Here is a 23,514-nt window from a genome sequence, read left to right as displayed (position 1 = left end):
CTTACTTTCTCTGTCTTTACACACACACACACACACACACACACATACACATATCCACACACACATAAATATCATTTACTCTTTATAAAGAAGGAAACACTGTCATCTGTGACAATGTGAGTGAACTTGAGGATGTTATGCTAAGCCATGCTTAAAAACACAAACACTGCATGATCTTACTCGCATTTGGAGTCTGAAAAAGTCAAACTCAGAAATGAAGTCACACTCAAGTGATGGTTGCCAAAAGATGGGGGTGGGGAAAATGAGGGGATGTTGGCCGAAGTCTACAGAGGTTCAGTTATGCAGGATGGATAAATTCTGGAGATCTAATGTGAAGCATGATGACTATGGTTAATAACACTGTATTGCTGTCTTTGTTTGTGTTACTATATATAACAAAGTACTACAGCCTGGGTGATTTAAAAAACAATAGAAATTTATTTGCCACTGTCTGGAGGCAAGAAAGTCCAAGATCAAGGTGCCCATAGAATTAGTATCTGATGAGGGCTGCTGTTTGCTCCAAGATGATGCCTTATTGCTATGTCCTCCCGAGGGAAAAATCCTGTGGCAGATGGGACAGAAGGGCAAAAGGGGTTAATGCTAGTTCCCTCCTGCACTTTTATAAGATCACTAATTCCATTCAGGAAGGCTCCATCCTCACAACTTAACCATCTACTAAATGTCCCACTTCTTAATACTAGCACATTGACGATTATGTTTCAACACATAAATTTATGGGGATTCATTCAGATCGTGGCAATTGTATACTTAAAATTCACTAAGAGAGTAAATCTTAAATATTCTCACCATACACAGAAAAATAAGAAGTTATCTATTTGAAGTGATGGATACGTTAATTAGCTAGATCATGGTAATCATTTCACAGTGTTTAGGTATATCAAAATATCACATTGCACACCATAAATGTGATCAATTTCCTTTGTTAATTGTACCTCAATAAATGTGGAAAAACTAAAAATAATAAACATATATCAATTTTACAACAATGTAATAATTTGTATTAAAAAATGAAAGAGGGCTGGGTGTGGCAGCTCAAGTCTGTAATCTCAGCACTTTGGGAAGCCAAGGCAGGCGGATGGCTTGAAGTCAGAAGTTCAAGACCAGCATGACCAACACAGTGAAACCTCCATCTCTATCAAAAATACAAAAATTAGCGGAGCATGGTGGTGCAAACCTGTAAACCCGGCTACTCAGAGGCTGAGGCACGAGAATCCCTTGAACCTGAGAGGCAGAGGTTGCGGTGAGCTGAGATCACACCACTGCGCTCTAGTCTGGGCGACAGAGCGAGACTCTGTTAAAAAAAAAAAAAAAAAAAAAAAAGGAGACAGATTCGAAATTTGAAACGTTGACTAAAAGCAGCTCATGTGCACTGCTGTCACGGAAAGCAAACAAAGGGCTGAGCAAATACTGAGTTTTAAGGTGAATCGTTTAAGAAACCACATAGGGATCCGTCAAGGGGGCAAGAGAATACACGGGTGACAGACAAGAGTAAAACAGGGCAGGTGCCCACTCAGGACTGGTACAGAGCCAGGAGAAGCTCCCCAACATGTGGAAAGGGTGAGAAAGAGCCCCAAGGTAATCCACATTTCCCACAGGGACCTGTGCAATCCTGAGAATGAAAGAGTCCTCCCTTCACAACACCACCCGGCCTCCAGACCAATACAGAGATCTGCCCAGAGTTTCTGCAGAGTATCACTCAAGACCACAGGGGCCCCACAGGCCTTAGACTCCTCAGCAGCCGAGAGCCAGCTACCAGAATACCAATAGAGGCAGTGGCAGTGCTGGAGGAGCAGTCAGACTACTCCACTCCTCCCTGCCCAACAAGGCTCTGCTCCTGCTCCCAGTGCAGCAGCCGCTCTACTGCCTGAACTCTGTCAGTGGGCACCGTTCTGTGTTCCCCTGGAAAAAAATACAGAAAGTGGACTGGGCAATTCCTCCCAACCCCACTGCTACTAGCCAGGTGGGACCTGCCACCTCGGGCTTGCAGCACAGCAGCCCCTCTCCTGCCTGAATTCTGCCGGGGAACACAGCCCTGTGTTCCTTCAGGAAACACCCCGACAGTGCATGGGGTAACTCCATAGCCAGGCAAGACTCTCTGGCTTGGGCAGCACCCAAGAAGAGGAGGAGCTCCTACACCCAGAACACTGAGTGGGGTGAGACGCCTGGGTTCATGAACTGACAGGGGAGAGGGCCATGCCTTCTTCTACAGAACCAGTTTAAAAATAGTGTGCCCTGGCTGGGCGCGGTGGACCAAGCCTATAATCCCAGCACTTTGGGAGGCCGAGGAGGGCGGATCATTTCACAGTGTTTAGGTATGTCAAAATATCACATTGTACATCATAAATATAATCAATTTCCTTTGTTAATTATACCTCAATAAATGTGGAAGGAGATCGAGACCGTCCTGGCTAACACGGTGAAACCCCGTCTCCACTAAAAACACAAAAATATTAGCTGGGTGTGGTGGCGGGCGCCTATAGTCCCAGTTGCTCCTGAGGCTGAGGCAGGAGAATGGCGTGAACCCGGGAGGCGGAGCTTGCAGTGAGCCGAGATCGCGCCACTGCACTCCAGCCTGGCGGACAGAGCAAGACTCCGTCTCAAAAAATAAAAATAAAAATAAAAATAGTGTGCCCTGTCTACTAGCTGTGGCCTCCGCCTGAGGGTACCTCATGATGTCATGAAGCACCTAACAAAGGAAATGCAGACATGGGGCCAGTGATGGCAGGGGCTCCTCCAAGGCCCTAGAACAGACCTAATGAGGGAATTCTCCCTCTCTCCCTTCCATCACGGAGCATACTACAGAAATAAAAAAAGAGCCGCATGACTAAGACCCTGTCTGCCAGCCATCACTCTTAAGTGCCAGCCATCACTCTTAAGAGTATCCTAAGATACTCTTAAGTATCTACTGGATACCAGACCAAATTACAACACCAAAAATATTCTGCCAGTATACAGTGCCTGAAACCTACGGCAAAAATTTGTTCACAAATAAAGATACTGTACAGAGCCTTAGACCTCTGAAAGCACCCAGAAATGAAGTGAACTGATTATACTCATCTTATGTCACAGTTAATAAAACAGAAGCCCTCTCAGATGAGAAAAAAATCAGTGCAAGAATTCTGGCAATTTGAAAGTCAGTGACTTCTTACCTGCAAACAAACACGCTAGTCCCAGAGCAATGTTTTCTAACCCATTGAAATAGCTGAAATGACAAAAAATAGAATTCAGAATCTGGATGGCAAGGAAGCTCATTGAGATTCAGGAGAAACTTGAAACCCAATCCATGGAATCCAAGGAATCCAGTAAAATGATCCAAGAGCTGACAGGCAAAAGAACTGTTTTAAGAAAGAATCAAACTGAACTTCTGGAATTGAATTTTCTACAATAATTTCATAACACAGTTGGAAGAATTAACAGCAGAATAGACCAAGCTGAGGAAAGACTCTCAGAGCTCAGTGACTGATTCTTTGAATCAACTCAGTCAAACAAAAATAAAGAAAAAAAATAATTTACAAAAATAAACAAACCACTGATAAATATGGGATTATGCAAAGAGACCAAATCTATGAATCATTGGCATTCCTGAGATACAAGGGGGAGAGAGTAAGCAACTTGTAGAACATATTTCAGGATATAGTCTATGAAAAATTATTCAATCTTGCTAGAGAGGTGGGCATGCAAATTCAAGAAATACAGATAACTCTTGTGAGATACTATACAAGATGACCATCTCCAGGGCACATAGTCATCAAATTCACCAAGGTTATTGCAAAAACAAAACAAAACAAAATCTTAAAGGCAGGTAGAGAGAAAGGCCAGGTCAATTATAAAGGGGGCCCCATCAGGCTGGCGGCAGACATCTCAGCAGAAATGTTACAAGCCAGAAGAAAATTGGGGCCTAATTTTAACATCCTCAAAATAAATTCCAACCATGAATTTCATATCTCTCTAAACTAAGTTCATAAGCCATGAAAGATAAATAAAATCCTTCTCACACAAGCAAACACTAAAGGAATTTGTTACCACCAGACCAGCCTTATAAGAGTGCTAAACATGACACAAGCAACTGGGAAAGGACTCCCTATTCAACAAATAGTGCTGGGATAACTGGCTAGTTATATGCAGAAGAATGAAACTGGACCATCTCTTTTTTCACTATATGCAACAATTATGTAAAAGTTGATTAAAGACTTAGATGTAAAACTTTAAACTATAAAAATCCTAGAAGAAAACCTAAGAAATACCTTTCTTGACCTTGACCTTGGCAAAGACTTGGCCTAAGTCCTCAAAAGCAATTGCAACAAAAACCAGAAATTAATGAGTGGGGCCTGATTAAACTAAAGAGTTTTTGCACAACAAAGGAAACTATCAACAGAGTAAATGGACAACCTACAGAATGGGAGAAAATATTAGCAAACTATGCATCTGACAAAGGTCTAATACCAAGAATGTATAAGGAATTTAAACAAATCAATAGCAAAAGCAAATAACCCCATTAAAAAGTGGACAAAACACAAAAATAGACACTTCTCAGAAGACATACAAGTGGTCAACAAACATATGAACAAATGCTTATTATCTCTAATCATCAGAGGAATGAAAATTATAATCACAATTAGGTGCCATCTCACACCAGTCAGAATGGCTATTATTAAAAATTCAAAAAACAACAGATGCTGGCATAGCTTCAAAGAAAAGGGAATGCTTTTATACTGTTTATGGGAAGGTAAATTCGTTCAGTCACTGTGGAAAACAGTAGATTTCTAAAAGAACTTAAAACAAGTCTACCATTCAACCCAGCAATCCCATTACTAGGCGTATATCCAAAGAAAAATAGATTATTACACCAAAAAGACACATACATTAATACGTTCATCACTGCACTATAAATAAGAGCAAATACATGGAATTCACCTAGGTGCCTATTAATGGTTAATTGGATAAAGAATATGTGATACATATATACCGTGGAACACTATGCAGCCATAAAAAAGAATGAAATCCTGTCCTTTGCACCAACATGGTTGGAGTTGGAGGTCATAGTCCTAAGTGAGTTAATGCAGGAGCAGAAAACCAAATAATGCATGTCCTCACTTAAGTGGGAGCTTAAACATTAAGCATGCATGGACATAAACATGGGAACACTAGACACTGCAGAATACTAGAGGGAGGTTAGAGAAAGGGGAACCTGGATTGAGAAACTACCTACTGGGTACTATGCCCACCACTCAGATGCAATATACCCATGTTGCAAACCTGCAGTGTAACCCCTGTATCTAAATAAAAATTGAAATTAAGAAAAAATCTATAAAAAAATCGAGAGTGAGAAAGTAAGAAAACGAGAAATAGAGAGCGAAACAAGAAAAGGAAACACTCAAAGCAAATATGCCAAGAAGTAAACAGTGGCGAATTCCCATTGATGAAAGTATCGACTATTGTTATTTGCTTTGTAATTTTCTATAATTTATTTTTAATTTTCATATTGATTCCTAAGTCCTAAAACAAGTTCTTTCTACTTCAGGGTGGCAAGTCAATTAAACATGCATGAATAAACTTGAGTCTATGGGCAAATTGCATATAATAATAGTAATCAATAATTGTTTAGATGCAGTTTTCGTGCTCCATAGAAAATATCAAAATGAATATCTGAGAGGTAATCCAATGCCCTCCTTTATAATACAAAGCAGGATGTTATATGACTTTGTTTTGTAATTTGGCTTTAAAGATGCTCTGTTAACTAGTAGAGATTATACATAAAAAGCATTTTAAAACTCAATGAAAGACAGTCACAGTAAAGGCAAAAGTAAGTAGTCCATTTTTTAAAAATGGAGTTTGAAATGACTTGATGTCAAAGAAATGAAATAAAGTTTTAAGCTTTTTTGGCCTCAGGATTCTCAGGAAAGAATAAATAGACAATTATAAAATGGTTTAGCTTATTTTATATCTTAAACAAATAGAATGGGGTTTTTGTTTACTACATAATGTATCATTTAAAGTGCTGATAAGATAGTGTAGTAGAATGTCATATGTTTCCTTCCAGCAGTAGCTGTTTACTACATAATGTATCATTTAAAGTGCTGATAAGATAATGTAGTAGAATGTCATATGTTTCCTTCCAGCAGTAGTTACCTAGCTGAAAACTAAATAATAGATTTGATGTTAAAATACTAATTTTAAAGTACTTTAAAAATAATCTTAGCTTCTTCACTATCAATGGAGTGACAATTTTAACATTATCCTGAATGTTTATTAATATTTTTACTATATATCTTTTATTCCTGAATTCACTAATATCCATATGTCTGTAAAGAACATATTTATCATTTTTTGTTACACTAAATTAAAAGTCAAGATATATATTAAAGATGAGTTATGTAACCATTTTATTTAATTTTATCTAAGTATAATTGTAACTCACATAATTAAGATATATCATCATTGAAAATATCTTATTTCTCAATATGTTTCCAAGCCATGTATTGCTTTACCTTTGTGTGCTGACTGTATACTACTGGATCTTAACAATTAAAAAAATACCATATATATCTTTACTGGGTTCTTATTTATTTATTTATTTTTTGCTCTGTAGTGACTAAACAGCCTCAATTTTGAAATGTATAAAATATATATTTATATGTTTCCAACTGAATATTTCAAAATATTGACACATTATTACAAAGATTAGTTCAGAGCATGTATTTTCAAAGTGTCAGCATTTGAGATTATTTTGCCTTTATATTTGTTATTAAACAACTCTTGGTACAAATGCAGAGGAGAGCCCACAAAACCATGTGGAGAAAGCGGTCTTAAATGAAAGAATAGTAACTTCCCACTGTAATACAAAAGAACAATGTAATGTGTTTAAACAGAAGAAAATTGTTTGATATCTGGAAGATGGCGTTGTTCCTTCACAATTTCTATTTTATTACTATCATTACTATTAATAGGAATGCCATCTGTTGATTGTAGAAGGCTTCAGGTGGGTGGAGATTAAGGAATGAAGAGAAACTTTGAAATAGCTCTTGTGGGAGGGTGAGAATAAGTTGCAAATAGAAATGTAATAATGGTTGGAATGTTCCAGTGCATTTGAAGTTGGTAAACATTATAGGAGTCAAGATAGCATTAGCATCAATGGTAATTTCTCCAGAGTTTCTTGATCGTCTAAGTGATATGGTTTGCTGTGTTTCTACCCAAATCTTAAATCTCATGTTGAATTGTACTCTCAGAATTTCCATGTGTTGTGGGAGGGACCTAGTGGGAGGTAATTGAATAATGGGGGCTCGTCCTTCCTGTGCTATTCTCATTATAGTGAATAAGTCTCACAAGATCTGATGGGTTTATCAGGGGTTTCCGCTTTTGCTTCTTCCTCATGTTTCTCTTGCCACCTCCATGTAAGAAGTGCCTTTTGTCTTCCACCATGATTCTGAGGCCTTCCCAGCCATGTGGAATTAATTGTAAGTCCAGTTAAATCTCTTTTTGTTCCCAGTTTCTGGTATGTCTTTATCAGCAGCATGAAAATGGACTAATACACTAAGTGACGGCATAAGAACTTGGACAGTTGGGGATTGTTCAGGACTAAAGTATTGTCATACAGAGGAAATGAAATATTTAAGGGTCCAGGGTGTTGAGAATATAGCAGAGTGTAAATAAAATGATATGCTGTGGAATAAAGTAGATGAAGAAGAAAACAACATTTAGAGTTGTGCAGTACTGAATTACATGTTTATCATTCAAACGTAAAATTTATGCTTTTTTTGTTAGTTTAAAACAATTGTTTTCCTTATGGGTAATTTTTTTTTTATCTGCCTAATGTTTGCTGTACTATGTTTATTTTTTTCATTTTAAATATTTTCCATAACTGATTTATTTATTACCCCTTTTAATTGTGAGATATACCTCCAGTACAGTGCATAAGATATATGTGAGCAATTTTAGGCATAATTACAAAGTGGTGAAGTGATGGAACATTGCCTGATTTGCATGTGTATTCCTCCCTAGTTACTTATTCCTTTTCTCCTTAGAGATAACCAATACCCTGATTTTATGAATATAATGTCCTTAGAATTATTTTTTATTGTGCCAATTATACATGACTTCTAAACTACATAAGCCATATCCCCGATAGATAAGGGAAATATATGATTTTTATTTATAAGCAACTTACTTCTTCTTAATCATAGTGATTATGAGATGCATGTGTATTGTTGTGTGTAGATGTAGCGCATTTATTTTTACTACTGTATAACAGGAGTAATCAGACTTGTTAATTGCATGTCCTTTTCACACTCTAAAAATTATTGAGAACCACAGAAAGTATTGGTTTATGTTTTGTATCTATAAACATTGATTAAATTAGAAATAAAAAACTGAAATATTTTGTAAATTATATGTTTATTATAAGAATTTATGTAAGCTTATTACAAAAATCTTATTACATGGCAATGCAAATCACATAATTTTTTTAAAATTATTGCCATTTGAAAATTCAGTGAGAAGAGTAGCATTGTCTCAAATATTTTGTCTCTTTAATATCTGACAAAAGAGATAGCTGGATTCTAATATTTGCTTCTCCATTTCATCTGTTGCAATAGGTACAAAGCAATATACAAAAAATATAAATAAAATCAGCATCACACAGATATATAAGTAGAAGACATCAGAATCTTAATAAAGTATACACCTTATTTTTGACACTGCACAAAATTCAAAACATGGTTGTTTTTCAAAGTTAAGTTCCAATGTGAACTTGAAACTCTATCAGTGAACTTTATATTTTGTTAGTTTAAAATCCACTTGTTTATCTGCAACTTTGAATCAATCTTTACCTATCTATCATTCTGAAACAGTATTCATTGGACATTTGGAAAATCAAGTTATCAGAATTATGAAGATCTTTTAAATGTCAATACATTTCATTAAACAATATCAAAAAATTGATTTGTCAATATCATCAGCAATCTTATCAGAAAAGCCTTTAAATAATAGAAAGCAGTCAAACTCCAACTGGTGGGTAAAAGTCTCTTGAAATTATAACCTTATGGGTTCAAATTTTATCATTAGCAATAAATATGGGAAGTTGTTTTACTTGAAGAGATGGAGATACTTTGTTATTTTTAAGACAAGTATGAAATACTTAAGTCAGAATATCCATAATTTGCTTATCAGTTATTTTTTTCAAGTAGAAATGGAAAAAGCAGCTGATTCATTTGCACCTAAAAAAAACAAAAGTGTTGTGCCCTGATAAAAACCATCGTATTTTAGTATCTGGCAGAAATGCTTTATAAATTCTCTTCTCTTTCCACAGAATATTAAAAACATATGTATTCATGGAGTGAGATTTAATGACATTTAATTTTGTTGCTGCTCATTTGAGGAGATTCTAACTGAAACTTTTTTTTCCTTGTGACTGCGGTGAAGAACACAATGAGTACTAGTACAGTTTGGTGCCACTACTGGGATTTGTGTTAGGACACGAAGACTTCATTTGCTATCACTTTGAATAATCATGCAAATGTTAATACAGTGTAAAAAGCAAAATGTGTCCTATTATTATGGAAATAATTTTGACTCTGCAGACTCTCTGGAAGTGCCCCAAGGACTATCAGGGATACATGACAGCACTTTGAAAAACCATTGCTACTTAGTATTCCAAGGTATAAATATATCACAATGTATTTAATCTTTTTACTAGTAATGGGCATTGAATCATTTCTGGGTCTGTTTCTATTGATTCATGTTTCTCCTTGTTGTGTATTATATCTTCATGTTTCTTTGAATGCTTGGTAATTTTTTATTGGATGCCAGACATAGTGAATTTTATCATGTTAGGAGCTAGATTTTTTCTTTGCAATTCCTTCAAATGTTTTGGGGCTTTGTTCTGTGATAGTCATTGAAGATAGTTGATCTTTTAAATATTTTCTTTTAAGATTTATTAAGGACTATCAGAACAGCCTTTAAGTTAGGACTAATTTTCTCTCTACTGAGGCAGGGCCCTCTGAGTACTCTCCCCACTGCTTCATTCATCAGGAGGTTTTTCCACTTTGGTTTACGGGTACACTATGGCTAATCCTGTCTTAGTTCTGGGGATTGGACTGTCTTTTCCTTTTAGGTGCTTCTTCCCTTGGTCCCAAGTAGCATCTTCTCATGCAAGTGCGGACCAATAACCAGCTCAAGAACCCATTTTAAACCCACAGAACCGTCATTCTATACAACTCTCTTCTGTCTGTACAGCTTTCTCTTCCTTGTACTTTTTCTGGAATATTCTAACTACCTTGTTGTGACAGACAGATTCGAAAGTGATTCCTAATGAGTTACATGTTTGTACAATCCCCTCCTCTAGAGTACTGGCAGACCCTGTGACATGGTTCTAACCAATAGAATATGCTAAAAACAATGGAATTTAACTCCCTGGATTAAGTTATGTTATATACAACTCCAGTTGAGCAGAAAGGAGAGATTCTCCTGCTTGCTGACCTTGAGGAAGCTAACAGCCGTGTTGTGAACTGACTACAGAGAGTGCCACCTGCCAGGAAATTCGGGCTGACTTTAGGACCTGAGGATAGACTCTAGCCAATAGCTGATAATTTTCCACAGGGTGATGAATTATGCAAAAAACCTGAATGAGTCCAGAAGCAGATCTTTCTCTAACTGAGCCTCTGGATGAGAAAGCAGTCCTGCTGACACCTCGATTGCTGTCATATATTTATTTTAAAAGTACAAAATACCTGTTAGATCTAAAGGGCCACCTCTGCAGATCTAAAGGGCCACCTCTGCCACATGTCAATTGTTCATAAATACACTTTGTTTATGAGCATTCTTTTCTGTTCTATGAGTGTAATTTTCTATCCTACACTAATAAAACACTCAATTACTATTCCTTCTTAACTTCTGCATATGTGATAAAGACTCCTTTCCTTGTTATTCTTCTTTCTTCAAGATTTTCTTTGTTATTCTTAGACCTGTATATTATCCAAAAATTTTATAATCTGCTTGGCAAGTTCCAAAAAACCATGTTGAATATTTTGTTTGGAATTGTATTATAGTTTCATTTGAGGAATCTTTATATGTATATAATATTAAGTCCTGTAATCCACTAACAGATTATAGAATACGTCTCAATTTACTCATGTTTACTTTTAATATCTATCACTAAAGTTTTGTAATTCATGATCTCTTGTCCTTCTTTTATTTGATTTATTCCTAGATAATTAATAGTTTTGATTGTAGGATATTTAATTTTTTCTTGTTTTTTGCTGATATATTTAATTATAATTTAGTTTTGAATATTTATTTTATATTATACCTTCATTAACTCATTAATTATAACTTACATTTGGTCTTTAGATAATGTCTTGGATTTTCTATGTATGTAATTATAACATCTGTGGATCAAGACAGTTCTTTCTTTTCTTCTCTTCTCTTTTCCATTTTCTCCTGCCCTTTCCTTTTTCCTTCTTTCCCTTGCTATCTAGAACCTGCACTGTAATTTCAATTTGTGATGGTGAGCATCCTTGTCTCATTCTGAAATTTAAATTAAAAACTTTCATTGCTTCACTGCTAAGTATTATGCTCTCTGTGTTCATTTTATCTTTAAATTTGAGTGATAGATTCATTTATTTTCTAATATGAAAGTAAACTTGCATTCCTGAGATTAAACCCAACTCTGTCATACTGAAATATACTTTTTATGAAATGCTAGAATCATTTATCTACTACTTTGGTATAACCTTTGTTAATAAGTGGGAATGACTTGTAATATTCTTTTCTCATATTTTCCTTATCAGATTTCACTATCAAGATTATTCTAATCTTATAAAATTAGATAAATGCTACTCCCTTTTTCCCACTCTCTGAGACAATTTATATAAAACTGGAAAGATACAAATATTTGCTAGATTTAAAATATTTGAATATTTGGTAGATTTTTCTTGGGAAGCCATTCAACCTTGGTGTTTATGTAAGTGCATGTGTATATATCTGTGAAAATCTTTGACCATCAGTTAATTTTTTATTGATATGTAATATTTGAACTTTTTTATGGTACAGATGATATTTTGTTATATGTGTGGAATGTATAATTATCAAATCAGGATATTTAGTATTTTTATCACCACAAGCATTCATTTCTATGTGTTGAGAACATTTCAAATCCTCATTTCTAGCTAATTTGAAATGTTTTTATTAACTATTGTCACTCTATTAGCAAACATTAGAGCTTATTATTTCTATCTAACTACATATTTGCACCCATTAACCAAGTTTTCACCCTGCACCCACACCCATATACTTCCCAGCCTCTGTTAACCATCATCCTACTCTCTACCTCCATGAGATCAACTTTTGTAGCTCTCAAATATGAATGAATGGTTACAGTAAGCATCGTTGTCTTGCTTCAGTTCTTAGAGAAAACACTTTTCTTTTTATTCCCTTCATTATGATGTTAGCTGTGGGTAGGTCATATATGAACTTTATTATGTTGGTTATGTTTCTTCTATACCCAATTTTTTGAGAGTTTTTATCATGAAGAAATGTTGAATTTTATTAAGTTTTGTTTCTGCGTCCATTGCAATTATCATATGGATTTTGTCATTTGTTTTGTTGATGTAATGTGTGATGTTTATGAATTTGCACATGTTGGACCATCATTACCTCCCTGGGATAAATCCCACCAAATTATGATATACTATCTTTTTGGTGTGATGTTTGATTCTGTTTCCTAGAATTTTGTTGAAGATTTTTGCATCTATATTTATTAAGGATATTGGCCAGTAGTTTCCCTTTTTGTTGTTGCCTTGTCTGATTTTGGTACTAGGGTAATGTTAGCCTTGTAGAATGAGTTAGGCAGAATTTTCTCCTGTTCAATTTTTTTGATAGTTTTAAGGAGGGTTGGTTTTGTTCTTCTTTATTCATTGGTAGAACTCGGCAGTACAATCATCCAGTAGTGGGATTTTTGTTATTTTGCAGAGACTTTTATTATCAGTTTAATCCTGTTACTCATTATTGATTGGTTCAGGTTATCTATTACTTCCTGATTCAATCTTGGGAGGTTGTATGTTTCAAGAGATTTATTCATTGCCTCTAGGTTTTCCAATTTATTGGAATATACTTGTTTACAATAGTCTCTGATAATCTTTTGTATTTCTGTGGTATTGGTGGCAATGTTTCCTTTTTCATTTTTGATTTTGTTTGTTTGGGTACTCTTTCTTTTTCTTTGTTAGTCTAGCTAGCAGTTTATCAATTTTATTTCTTTTGAGAGAACAAGTTCCAATTTATTAATCCTTTGTACTGTTCCTTTAGTCTCTATTTTGTTTAGTTCTGCTCAGTTGTTTATTATTTATGTCCTTTAATAATTTTGGGTTTCATTTGTTCTTGCTTCTCTAGTTCCATGAAATACATCATTAGATGATTTATTTGAAGTCTTTTTACCTTTGGTTGTTTGGTTATTTACCTTTGCTTGTCTGTTTACCTTTGTTTGGTTGTTTGGAGATAGAGCCTTGCTCAGTGGAGTGATCTTGGCTCACTGAAGCTCTGCTTCCTGGATTCAAGAGATTCTCCTGCCTCAGCCTCCCTAGTAGCTAGGATTACAGGAGCACAGAGACACACCCAACTAATTTTTGTATTTTTAGTAGAGACAGGTTTCACAGTGTTGGCCAGTCTGGTCTCAAACTCCTTACCTCAGGTGATCCACCCACCTTGGCCTCCCAGAGTGCTGGAATTACAGGCATGAGCCACCATGACCACCCTTTTTACCTTTTTAATGTAAGCATTTACTGCTATAAACTTTCATGTTAACATTCTTTTGTTGTTATTGTTTTGTTTTTTTGCTGTATCCCATCAGTTTTGGTATATTGTTTTTGTATGTTGTATCTGATTTTTATTTGTTTCAATATTTTTTTATTTCCTTGACCCAATAGTCATTCATAAGCATGAATTTAATTTTATGAATTTTACTGTTTCTAAAGTTTTCTTCTTACTGATTTTAGTTTTATTCCATTGTTGTCTGAGAAGATACTTGATACGATTTCTTTTCAATTTCTTGAGACTCGTTTTATGGCCTAACATGTGGTCTATCCTGGAGAACATACCACTTGTTGATAAGAAAAATGTATATTCTGCAACTGTTGGATAAAATATTCTATAAATGTTTATTAGGTCCATTTGGTGTAAAGTGCAATTCAAATCCAATGTTTCTTCGTGGTTTTTCCATCTAGGTGATGTTTGATACTGAGAGTAAAGTGATGAAGTCCCCAGCTATTATTGTACAGATTAGGACTTATTCGGGTCATTTTGTAATTGTTTTCTAGTTGCTTTGTATATCATTTCTTCCTTTTTTTCTCTCTTATTATTTATCATTGCAATTTGATAGTTTTCCGTAGTGATAACATTTGAGTCTTTTCTCTTCTTCCTTTGAGTGTTTTCTCTGTCAGTGAGTTTAAGACTTTTGTGTGTTTTCATAATGATAATGGTAAATATCATCCTTTCACCTCTAGGGTTAGGACTTCTTTAAACATTTTTTGTATGTCTGATCTATTGGTGATGAATTCCCTCAGCTTATGCTTGTCTTAGAAAAACTTTGTTTCTCTTTTATTTACAAAGGGTAACTTTTCTGAGTGTAGTATTCTCAGATGATAAACTTTTTTTTCCCCTTTGGCAATTTAAATATATCACTCTAATTTTCCTGGCCTATAAGTTTTCTGCTTAGAAATCTGCTGTTAGTCTAATGATGGTTCCTTTATATGTGACTAGATGATTTTCTCTTGCTGTATTTAGAATTTTTTGTCTTTGACTTTTGATAGTTTGACTATAATGTGCTGTAGGGAAGACATTTTGGGTTGTATCTTTTGGGGATTGCTAGGCTACCTATAATCTGGATGTCTAAGTCTCTTGCTTGAATCAGGACGTTTCTGGTGATTATTTTATTAAACAGGTATTCTATGCCTTTGGCCTTCTCTTCAATTTCTGGGACACTAGAAATTAGAATAATTGGTCATTTTATAATGCCCCATATGTCACATAGGCTTTGTTTATTCTGATTTATTCTTTTTATTTCTTTTTTTATTTTTTTGTCTGACTAGATTATTTCAAACGCCTGATTCAAGTTCTGAAATTCTTTCCTCTGCTTGATCTAGTCTATTATTGAAGCTCTTGAATGCACTTTTTAAATTTCCTTTATTAAATTCTTCATTTCCAGGATCTCTGTTTTTTCTTTTCATATATATATATATATATTAAACAGTATTCATCTCTATGGCGACTTTCTCATTCATATGCTGAATTACTTTTGTAATGTTTCTTATTGTTTATCTGTGTTGTTTTGTATCTCACTGAGCTTCTTTAATATCCTTTATTGAATTGTTTTTCTGGCATTTCATAAATTTCTGTTTCTTTGGAATCTATTGCTAGAGAATTATTTTATTCCTTTGAAGGTGTTGAATTTTCTTGGCTTTTCATGTTTTTTATGTCCATACATTGATATGTGTACATCTGGTATGAGAGTTGCATGCTTCAGTTTTTTTTATTAGCTTTGGTAGAGGAAGGATTTTTCCTGAAGATTTGTCTATAGTGATGTTTGGGTAGGATACTTTGACTTTAATTCTGGGTGTGTGTAGTACAGTAGTCAATGTATGATTTCTTCAGCTATGAATACTGGCAATGGTGCCTGTGATTTCCTCAGTGGCTTTGTTACCATTTGTTAGTAGACACTGGTGGGAGACTTTTCTGGGACAAAGATGTTAGGTGGCAGCAGCAAACCAGGTATGCCTGACATCGGGGCACATGTGAATGTGCAACAGCTCTACTCCTGAACAGGACAGAGATGCTGTCAGTGGGAGCAGCCCTAGAAAGGTGGACAGCGTTCAGGCTCTAGGAAGTACACATTTCAGCACCAGCAGCAACAGTGGAATGCAAGGAAAGCCCATCCTCTGAGTGTGTGTTAGTGCACAGCATCTGTGGTGCTGTTGGGGGAGCAGGGTTGCTGTCAGTGAGAATGGCCTTAGGCAGATGGGAAGCTCTCAGGCTTTGGGGAGCACATACTTCAGCTCCCTTTTTCCCAGGAATAGTCTCTAGGGTGCATTGCATTCCCTCTTCCCTAGGGTGTAGGATTCTGTGTGAATTAGATTGCTGGGGACCCTATTGCACGGCTGGGTCTATCTGGTGTTGCACCTCTGCAGTCCTCCAGGTAGACACAGGAGATGTCAGTGGGGCTTCACAGATGTGGAAATACAAGGGCTGTTGGGCACTGAGGATGCAGTCTGATGGTGGCTGTGCTCTCAAAATGGCACTATGCTATTGCTGCTTAAGTCTTGGAGACTGAACTCCTTCACTGAAGCAATGCTGCCACACAGTGTTCATGCTTCTCCCTGTTAGTCAAAGGGCCTGTGAGGGTTGAGGAGGGTTCCTGTGTCTAGGATTGTAGGAGTCCATGATGAGAATGTGAATCTCTGGGAATCTCTCATTCACTCTTTGCCCACACTGGAGAACCTCTCTGGGCTCCCAGCAGATCCTGGCTGAGCTAGCTGCCTCATTTTTCCCTCTTCTGTGATTCAGGTGTTTCCTGTCACTTCTCTGCTGAATTCCAGTGTTGACTGTCTTTGATGCTCTACTCTAAGTATGATTATCTATTTGCTATTTTGATTCTTCTCTGAGAAGGGATTAGATGTACAATTTTTCTAGTCAGCCACGTTGAACCTATTGATTTTTTAACAGCCATAGCTAACAATATTTCATGGTGTTATGAGCAGTGTGTCAGGGGCTGTTCCAAGACCCAAGACTACACAGCTAGCAACTGATGAAGCCAGAATTTGGTCCCAGAAAGCTTGGTTCAAGAGTTTATGTTCTTAATTTACACAGCAAACTCCCTTTCAAGAACCATATAGAATTTGTCAGGTGGGCTTTGCTTTATTTTGCTTTTCGTACTTATTATTATTTCTACCTGAGTCCATTTAGGAAAGTTTTTTTCAAGTGTTTCCCATTTATGTAAAGTATAATTTATGTATGCCTTAAATATGCACAATTATTATGTGTTTATAAAATTAAAATTTAAAATAAATCTAACCATGGCTCTTAAAAAAGTACATACTCTGAGCTCAATGCTCTTTTGAACGCAAGTGTAACTCATCAGCCTCCCACACTGGGAAAATATATGCATTCTGCTTGAAATTTATAAGTAAACCTAATGATTCAAAAATAATACATAGTAAGTTAATGAAATAGTAATTATTCGGACAATGAATTCCCAAATGTGTGGAAGACAATGTTTCTATTGCAATTTAATTATAAATGCAAGGCTTTGAATAGTTTATTTTGGTTTAAAATTTAGATTTATGAATTATTGTAAGAATGGTGTTTATGACAAAGGTAAAGGGCTATTTTGATCTACTGTATGTGATAAAGTAAAACAAGAAGTGAACGAATGTTGTATAAATTTATTGATCTAGAAACTGCCAACTGCTTGACTTTTATTAACTCATTACTTTGGTACTAACTGAAGAGATTTAACAAGTTCTCTTAAGACCTTACAACTAATAAGAGAAGAAGGCTGGATTCAGATTCATGTTGACTTAGCCTAAAGAGGGTACACGTCAATGCCTCCAAGAATGAGAAAAGGAAAGGTGGAAATAAAATAAGGAAAATGTAAAGGAGGAAAGTATAATGAAGTAAAAGAGAATTCAAAGATTGCAATATTGTTCTTTACACTTAATCTCCCTGTTCTTTACAAAATTTTACCAGACTGGATTCCCAACTTAATTGAATTACCTTCTCCCTAGTGATAAATTAAATGAAAACACCATTCATAGCAAAAAATAAAAATAAGAAGATAGTATAAAGGTGACAAAAGGAAACGCAAATCTATTTTTAAAGGCTAAGATCTCACTATACTGATAATGAAAGATACATGATTTTTACCTTTAGGTAATCATTTATACATTGCAGCTATGATTGTTTCACTCCATAAGACGAATGTACACAGCAGACAGAAATTATTTCCATGTGGTTGCTTCACTAGTGAAGATGTATTACTATATGACAAGCAAACTATAGCTCAGGAGTTTGTAATACAGAAATATACCAAAAACAGTCAACTGGGGGCTATTTTATCCACTTTTCTTTATTAGTATTACTGAGTTTCCAGCAATCACAATAAACATTATTACTTTTCATTTATATATTAATAAACATTGACATGATATCTAACTAGTTTTAAAAAGTAAGAAGTATTTTGGCAATATTATGGGGTTGGCAACCTACTGAGAGATAAATAAAATATAAGCCACCAAAATTATGTTTTGAGTATTCATTACCCTGTGATATTGTTCATAATATCCAGAGAGGGACACGATGACATTGCTCTTAATATCGAAGGGGTGTACAGTGATATTGTTTGTAATATCCAGGGGAACAGAGAATGGTATTACTCCCAGTATCAGAGGGGGTGTATCATTCTCTACCCCCGCCACACCCCGGATATTGCAAACAATATTACAAACAATACCACAGAGGGGTGTACATCCCCTGTGATATGCAGAGTAATATCATCCTTTCCTTTCTGGATAGCACGAACAACATCCAGGTGTGGAGAGAGAATGACTTCAATCCCAATATCGTAAATACCTTGTGTGTACAACCCCCTGTGATATTGGAGCTAATATTATCCTCTTCCCACCTGGATATTAGCAACAATGTCACAGGTGAGTGTACACGCCCTGGGATATTGGAACTAATATCATTGAATCCCCTCCCGACCCCCGGATATTACGAAGAATATCACAGGGGGGTGTACACCCCCTGCAATACTGGGAGTAATATCCTCTCCTCCCCTGGATATTACAAACAATACATCAATCTAGTGGCTATATTTAAATAATTGCTGTTGTTAACTGGTGTTTGATATTTTTGTTTTCAGAATAACAGAATAACTGAACACAGACAAGTCCCCGCTCCAAAGAAATCATTGGCTGTCTTTTTTAAATTATTGTGAATTAATACCCCAACTTCAACTGAAAAATATACTTAGAATACATTTAGAAAGTCTTTGGATAAACTCTTAAACTCTGATAAGATTCACATTGTTGAGGCTTATATACTCTGTGCCTAAGTAGCATAAATAACAGTTGGAGTATTATGTAATTTCAATTTGATATGAAAGCAATCCGTTTTGGATTTTACAAAGTATTCCTCTTCTCTTTGCAAACGTAAGCTTTAGTAATGCTGATTTTCTTGTGTTAAAGATATATCTTATTTCTAATAGTATAAAAGACTAAAATAAGCTAATTAACTTTAGTGGGATATATTTTCAAGAAACATAAAAGTAGAGTATCTAGATAAAACCTGTTGAAAGTTGCATGCTCTCTGCATAATTAAAATAAGCCAAAATGCCACGGTTTTCCTAAGCTGTAAATGTGTGTTTTACAACTGAAAGAGAAAAATGACATTTTCATGCACAGTTTGAGCATGTGTGACTGCATTGATTTATTAATGTAAAAAAAATAATGGAGTGAAAAAAATTCAATTAGTCTTAACAGGACATAGACTACAAGAATATACTGAGACATAATTTCAGACAATATGGAATACTTATAGAGATTTGAGACACATTTCTCAAATCTCAAATGCATGAGATGTGCATGCATTCAACATATAGCCAATGCAATGATCAGTGACATGATAAAAACCAGACATGGAAGACATAAACAGTGATTCTTAGAAGAATCACTGAGTTAGTAGCAAAAATAATACAAAAAAAAAAAAAAAAAAAAAAAAAAAGAAAGAAAGAAAGAAATGGCGAAAATGAGTATTACCATAACATTTGGTTATCTGCAAGATCCTCAGATAGTCAATTTCAATATTGATCAGCTGTATAATTGAACTTCATCATATGCCATGGGCAAAATGAACTATAGCCTGCTGCAATTGATATTTGCTTTTTACACAGTAGTTAACATATACGTAGATCAACTTCAATCCCATAACATCTTTTATCAGGTATGAAGAAAAGCCCATAATTAACTTTAGAAATTCCTGTATTTGACTGTTATCATAACCATGGTTTATCTAAAGCTGATGGTGTTAACCTCTCTCCAAAGTTTCCTATATCTAAGGATGATGTTTGTAATTTTTCCAGTTGTACTATCTCACTTGTAATGACAGTTTTCTCCTACACTCAATCAATGCATCCCTTATCCAGTCTGCAGATATTTGCTGGATTGTGTACAGATAAGCACAGATGGTCCTGTCCTCATGAAGTTTACAATTGAGTAAGATAGACATCAAAACAGTAACCATATGCTTAATTAACAGTTGGTGCAAATGTGCTGTAAAAGAGGTATATATAGTATGACATGAGCATGGAATTAGGGGCTACTAAAATAATTCGTTAGTGTTCACTAATGCTTTCCAAAAGAAAGCAACTGATGTTTTATTTTATATATAGCTAGATAAACAGATGTGAAAGAACATGTCAGGATGAGGAAACATATTTAATACCTCATAAGCAAGCAAAAAACATGTTTATAAAAGATGGCTGATTGCAGTGACAGGAATGGCTTAAAAAGGAGAAAAAGCATACATGAAAAGAGGTCTTAGAGAATATATTAGGTTAGATTGGAATAGCTGACAATGCTCATTCATCCATTCATTCATTCACTTTTTCAATTTTTCATTCTCTATAATGGTGCACAGCACATTTATCTTGTTTACTAGTTAATAATAATTGTATGTTAGCATAAGATTAATTTAAGGGAAAAAAAGAAATGGAGAAAGAGGAGTAAGCTGTGTAAGACCATGAGAAAATTCTCTAAGTGGATATAAACATGTTCAGGTGGTATACCAGTGATGACACAAAGTTGAATGAAGACTATAAATTCTAATCTAACTCTGGGTGAAAAACATTCCTCAATGATCTGTGGTGTTCCTACCACCCATATTATATAGTCATTAAAAATAAGGTAAAATGTTTCTTATTGATGTTGCAGCTGTAACCAGCTCCTTGTTTTTCTAGATTATTTCCCCATGACTTTGTATAATTATATGCATTAAATAATTATAAAACCCATAGTATAATAATCATATATGTGAATTTTACATATATATCAAGTTTTATAGAAATTTTCCCTTACAAATTTTAAGAAAACTTGAAAATAGAAGCTTTGATAAAATATTTACTTCATATACTGAGAGGAGCATGGGCATTAGTCAAGCAGATGAATTGAATTAAGCATCTTTCTCATTTGTAAATTTGTGATAATGTATTTCTTTAAACACTAATGGGATGAATAAATGGTATCATGTGCCAAATATTATGGATTAAAAGCATGCAGTCAGCTTGTGAAATTACTATTATTAGAGCAAAAGAGACAAAAGCCATCTAACAACTCCAAATAATTGGCATAGAATGGCACATAAAAGTCATTTTGTCACTGCATTGTGACTCATTTCAAACATAAAGATGAGTTAATATAAGGAGTATAAAATTAATGCCAGTAGTAGTAGTAATTTTTTAAAATAATAATTTATGCTTTAATCTGTAGAATTTTTTTCTGTAGTATATGTACTATTTTTCTTTCAACTCTGATATCTTTTTTCCAGAGGAGACCACTTACCTAAGTACAAAAAGTACTGTTTAAACGCCTCTCAGAACCTACCATTTGACTATAAAATTATCATCTTTTAAAAAATATTTATACGGTATATTTTATATTCTATAATACAAATTAAATTTTATACACTAACTTAATAAGACTCATGATTTCCTGAAGATTAATACATTTATTTCATGGGAATTTGAAGCATATTAATGTTTTTGGTGGTTAATAGAATTTTTGAAGGAATAAGTTTATTTTCAATGTTTTGAAACCACTAAAGTTATAGTGAACTTTGATCCATGTTAATCAACCTGGGAGTGTATTAGTCAGTTTAACCTGCCATAACAAAAACATCGTAGACTGGCCTAAACAACAGCAGTTGATTTTTCTCATAGTTCTGAAGGATGAAAGTCAAAGATCAGGTTGGCCACAAGGTTGGGTTCTGGTGAGGGTTCTCTTGCTGGCTTGCAGAGAGCTGTCTACCCACTGTGTCCTCACATGACAGACACAGCTAGGGTGTTTCTTCCTTCTTCTAGAGGGACTAGCTCCATCATGAGGGTCCATGCTCATGAACTCATCTCAGCCTAGTTATTTCTCAAAGGCACCATCTCCAAATACTATCGCACTGAGAATTAGGGTTTCAATAATTGAATTCAGTGGGAACACAATTCAATTTATAGCCTTGAGTTTTATATTCAGGATTCTTAAATAGAACAGTACAAGAAATATTTGTAAATAACCAAGAAGTTAAAATTTTACTTTGAAATGGCTATCGTTTAATCCATAAGCATATACACAAAGAAAGTAGCAATGAAAAAGAGTTATGTGAATCTATGGAAATTCCAATTAATTTTAGTAATTATAATGCTTACATTTGCATATCATTTTACAATGTCAAAATGTTTTCTGATATATTGTCCTTTTATGCAAGTAAAGTGATAATCTTGCTTTAGACTTTAGATTTTTTCTTACTAATATTCACATTTTCAAAAGTCTGTTTCTTAGAATTATAATGTTTATGGTTACTTAAAATTCAAATAAATAAGTAGATAGTTCCTCTGCTCTGAAGTTTTGCTTTCAGAGGTGACATTAATATAATGTGTCACATTAAAGGGCATTTTTCAGTTGCAATGAAAGTGGCCAAACAATCCTCTTACTGAAGAGCTCTCATGAATAAGCCTCTCTCACATGTAGGTGACAAGATGACCTGAATTTCTAGTTATGAAAAGAGACTTGCTCTTCATGACCTACAGTCAAAATGATAATTTTTATGTAAAACACATTTTTTCATACAAAGGTTTAGTCTCTGTCTCTTTCACAGATATGTATTTTATTTGATGTATTTATATGGAAGCTTACTTTCTCCTTTAAGAGTACAAGACCATTTCCATTTCTTTATGTCTGAATAATCTAAATATTTATGGACAGAATGAAAATTGACAAATGAAAATAATCAACCCCAAACAATATTAAATTTCAGTGATAAGAAGCACATGTGAATTTTCTTCAGCTGCTCTTCACAGATTCTATAAGCACATTCTTATCAACAAACACTTCATTCATATAAATTATTTTACATCAGTGAACCCATTGCCAAAATGATTGTGAGATGTTCTACGGCTTGAAACTTTAATGCTACCTCTGAAAAAAAAGGTCATTTTGGATTCTTTTTACCAAATTGTGATTCTGAAGAAACTAGGAAAAATGTAATCCAATTAAACAAATAAAATGTTTGGAGCATATGTTTAAAAGGCTCTTGTGTGGAAGTATTCATGTAAAGAGAAGATTCAGCATATTTCTTCCATTATATTTTCTAAGAAGGATTAGAGAATATAAAGTAACTGGCTCATTTGAAAGTCATTCAGATTCTTAGAAAATACATGAATCACACAATTTAATTTACAAAGTCTGAAAT

This window comes from Rhinopithecus bieti, unplaced genomic scaffold (genome assembly GCF_001698545.2).
Source record: "Rhinopithecus bieti isolate Rb0 unplaced genomic scaffold, ASM169854v2 scaffold_28460, whole genome shotgun sequence".
Classification (NCBI taxonomy): Eukaryota; Metazoa; Chordata; class Mammalia; order Primates; family Cercopithecidae; genus Rhinopithecus; species Rhinopithecus bieti.
The sequence above is the reverse complement of the archived record's forward strand: the minus strand, read 5'-3'. Positions refer to the sequence as shown.